The 4,376-nt window shown below is 27.4% G+C and overlaps 1 long non-coding RNA gene across 1 annotated transcript; it reads left to right on the top strand.

The window, feature by feature from the left end:
• The first annotated feature begins 519 nt into the window (after positions 1 to 519).
• LOC113372173 lies at positions 520 to 1,051 on the top strand. The gene is made up of 3 exons (XR_003366727.1): positions 520 to 637; positions 751 to 868; positions 983 to 1,051. It is a non-coding gene; the product is annotated as an uncharacterized LOC113372173 (long non-coding RNA).
• The last annotated feature ends 3,325 nt before the right edge of the window (positions 1,052 to 4,376 follow it).

The following is a 4,376-nucleotide window of genomic DNA, read 5'->3' as shown; positions in this document are numbered from 1 at the left end:
TCAAATTGGACAATACGTGCAAAAAGTGAAGTGAAAGTTATACTATAATTATATTATATTATTATTATTATTAGATATTTATTTATATTATATCATAATTAATGAAATAAATATCCATTTTAGTGTGACCAGCCTCCATAATTGATATCAGAGTCATAATTCCCAAGACCTACTACTACCAACCAATAGGAGAATGGGTGCACCAGCCCTGTTTCATCTACCAGGACACTAGAATTGGCCAAATCACCACCAGGAGCAGGTTATGTAGAAGTTTTTCCGTATTAGATACAATTATACATAAGTTAGTTATGAGTGTCTTATTTTTAAATATTATTACCGGGGCCCCGTTTGTATGCTAATCCCTATTTTTTAGGGGCATTTGTGTTTTTTTTATTTTGTTTCAGATATTATTTCAAGAAGATTTCCACAAAAGTGCGCACTCAAGACCACCAGAAGTCCGAAAGTTAGGCACGCTATTATTAAATTCATTAAATATATTAATCAATCAATTTTTGTTTCAGGGTTGTCCACAACTTTCCAAGAAGATTACCAGAACACCTGCTCAGAACCAAATCGGACGAACAGAAAACCACTACCAAATTGGACAATACGTGCAAAAATGAAATGAAGTGAAAGGGTGAGACTTTAGTTATATTGTGTTATTATTATTAGACCACCAGAAGTCCAAAAGTTAGGTACACAATTATTAAATTGATTAAATATATTAATAATAATCAATTTTTATTTCAGAGTTGTCGATAGCTTTCCAAGAAAATTACCAGAAAACCTGCTACCAGGACCAAATAGTACGACCAGAAGACATCTACCAAATTGGACAATACGTGCAAAAATGAAATGAAGTGAAAATGTGAGACTTTAGTTATATTTCGTTATTATTACTAGACCTATACCAGAAGTCCAAAAGTTAGGCATATTATTATTTAATTGATTAAATATATTAATCAATCATTTTTTGTTTCAGGGGGTTGTCTACAACTTTCCAAGAACATTACCAGAAAACCTGCTCAGGACCAAATAGGACGACCAGAAGACCACTTCCAAATTGAACAATTCGTGCAAAAATGAAGTGAAATGAAAGTGTGAGACTTTGATTGTATTATATTATTATTATTAGATATTAACTTACATTATATTATTAATATTGTATTATATTAGTCATCAGTTAGGATTTTATTAACGGGCATTTTCACGTGGTTTTAATCTCCGGTCGTACCTTTTTTTGGGGGGTTGCTCGCGTATTTTTTATCAGAGCTCAAAGAGGGTGGCGTGTGAAAGGACCTTTCTTTTATTTTCCGCGCTTTTCTTCAAAACTGTAACTAATAATTACAAATCACTACATGATTTGTCCTTAAGCTTCATAGGCTGGGAACCTATGAAGTTTTTTTCAGTGTTTACATGGTGGATCGAGGGGGGTACATCATGTAAATACTTTTTTTTTGTAAATTTACGATCACCGTTTCAATGCTAAAGTATAATTTTTATATTAATTTTCTTTCTCACGAGAGGTTCTTTCGCTTGTAAAAATCGAAATTGTTGGGTTAACATAAGGTCATGTCGCGGGATGGTTTATTTCGCGTTACATTTGTGTCAGTCAGATATAATTAGCTTATAAGTTAAAGATAATTAGTCTATAAGTTAGGTATAATTAGTTTATAAGTTAGAGATAATTAGTCTATAAGTTAGGTATAATTAGTTTATAAGTTAGTTTGACAAGAGCTTGAACTAATATCTATTATTATTGATTACGGCTTGCTTATGATTAAATAAATAAATAAATTAGGTGGATTAGGGCTGCACAATTGTGTGGCGACACCACATTAAAAAAAACGCGCCCGGCAACTCTACCTCCTGGGTGGTGTGGAAAGGAGTTGCATCTTATTATAAGTATAATAGTCATGATTAAAATAATTAGATAATTATTTTAATTAATATACGTAAATGTATCAGTTTATGTTGCACTAATAAACTTGTATCGAAAAGTCTTGAAAATAAAAAAAAATCAAACTAATCTATGCTTTTTAATTTGTTACTATTCTATTTTTTTTACAGAAATTTATAATAATAATTAAAATTTTAAGTTGGCTAGTACTTCACTGAATTTTATACTCAAATCAACTGAAAATTATTTAATTTAACAATTAACAAAAAAAGAATTCTAGTTATAAGTATAATTATCAGTATCAAAATATTTAGATTATTATTTTAATCAATTTACATAAAATTATCTGCATATGTCAATATTGATTACAATATAATGCAGAAATGCCTTGAATAATAAAAATTAACAAATCAATCTTCGCAATTCAACTTGTTGAATACCTATCAGTTACAGTTACATAAGTATGTAAAAAAACTTTTTTTTTCAGAATAAATTAGTATTAATTATCAACGATTGAAACTTTGAATTAACAGTGAAATATAGCAGTTAGTACTTCTTTAGAGTTTATACTCTTAAATCAATTGAAAATTGTTTATTGAAAAAAGTTGTATACCAGTATAATTAACAGTATCAAAAAAATTAGATCATTATTTTAATTAATTTACATAAAAGTATCTGTAAATGTTAATATTGATTACAAAATCATGTAGAAATACCCTAAATAATAAAAATTAGCAAATCAAACTTTGCCATTTAACTTGTTGAATACATGTCAGTTACAGTTACATAAGTTTGTAGAAAACTTCATTTTTTTTCAGAAAAAATTAATATTAATTATCAATGATTGAAATTTTGAATTAACGGTGAAATATAGCTGCTTGTATTTTACTGGATTTTATACTCTTAAATCAATTGAAAATTATTTAATTTATTAATCCATGGAAAAAGTTGTATTCTAGTTATAAGTATAATTAACAAAGTAATTATACTTATAACTAGAATACAACTTTTAAGAAGAAAGAAATATATAAATAATTTAAAATATTTAAGAACTAGAATAAAGAAAAAAGAATAATTGATATTTTTTAAATAAAGTATTGACACAGCACTTTTCACAGAGCATAAAAATTTTAATTCAAGTTGGTTTAATTGACTCATTTAATTTGCAAAACTGAGTTTGTTGATCCGAATCCTCTAGTGTCGATTTGAATTGGTAATGGAAAAACCTACAAACACGTATAACCATTATTTGTGAAACTTTATTAATCGTATATTTAAATATAAACAATTTCACTCCATCAACAATTATTTATTTCCACAGCTTTCTACGAAATCTCCATAAAGGCAATGATTCTTTGCATAAATTATGTTTAGAATCTTCTTAGTCATCGTCCCATAATACGCTGATATGTGTAATTGCGCCTGCGATGATTCCACGGACTGTTATTGGTTTTGTTAGAATTCCATTGGCGATTTTATTTACGGCTCATTATTTTCTGTCATTAATTCAAGCCAAGTTAATTCAATATAATTAACTAGGAAAGCACGGCCAATATGTTTATCATAATGTAATCACGTTCGCGATAATGCGAATTATAATTATATCTATACACATAATCCGACTTGGAGGATGTATAAGCAAGTATATAAAAGCTGGTGTGTACGTGTGGAATGGAAAAATGTACGGACACAGATTCTAAAACTTGATGGAAATTTGAATATTCTACACAAATTCTGGTGAAAACCACTCTTTTTTATATTAATAATAGTGGCAGTATCCAAATTGATGAGAAATAGTGTGAAAAGTGCGGAAAACAAATAAATATAAAACTCGATTTTTGCTATGCCAAACTACGTACTGATCTACCCATAGATGTAATTAGAACCCTTATTATTTTGAAAAATACTGATATTTTTTTTATAAAAAAAGATCAAAACTATTATTTCTAGAATACAATTAATAGATCTAACATATTAATCATTAATAAGTTGTTCCACCATATTATTTAAAATAGGTGTGTGTATGTATGTGTATATGTAGTCTATGTAATGTACTTTGTTTATAATTTTATGTATATTTGAGTTTCTTTTTATTCTTTATTATACTAAAATTAAAATATAAGTTAGTACACTAATAAAAGGTGAACCACTGGGTTTTCCTTTTAAAATTTAATATGTTATTTGTAAAACTAATTACTCAATGTCTTTCTATTTAGACAGATTGTAATTTATAAGAAAAAAAAAACTATTATTTATTTAATCGCATAAATGCAATACACTGTTCCTTATTTTTATATACATATAATGTAAAATATCTAATGAAGAAGTATAAAACCCAAAAGTAGACTTATGTAATAATCCACCATTATGTATATTGAAATCCACATGTTACATATTGAGTTATATCTAATTTGAAAACGTCGATAAAAGATCTAATTTTAACACTCTTTCAAAATAACGCAACTAATTTTTTCAA

This window comes from Ctenocephalides felis, unplaced genomic scaffold (genome assembly GCF_003426905.1).
Source record: "Ctenocephalides felis isolate EL2017-DRISC unplaced genomic scaffold, ASM342690v1 CF-g0.4_SCAFFOLD_01604, whole genome shotgun sequence".
In the NCBI taxonomy this organism is placed as follows: domain Eukaryota; kingdom Metazoa; phylum Arthropoda; class Insecta; order Siphonaptera; family Pulicidae; genus Ctenocephalides; species Ctenocephalides felis.
This window is presented reverse-complemented; position numbering and strand designations above follow the sequence as displayed.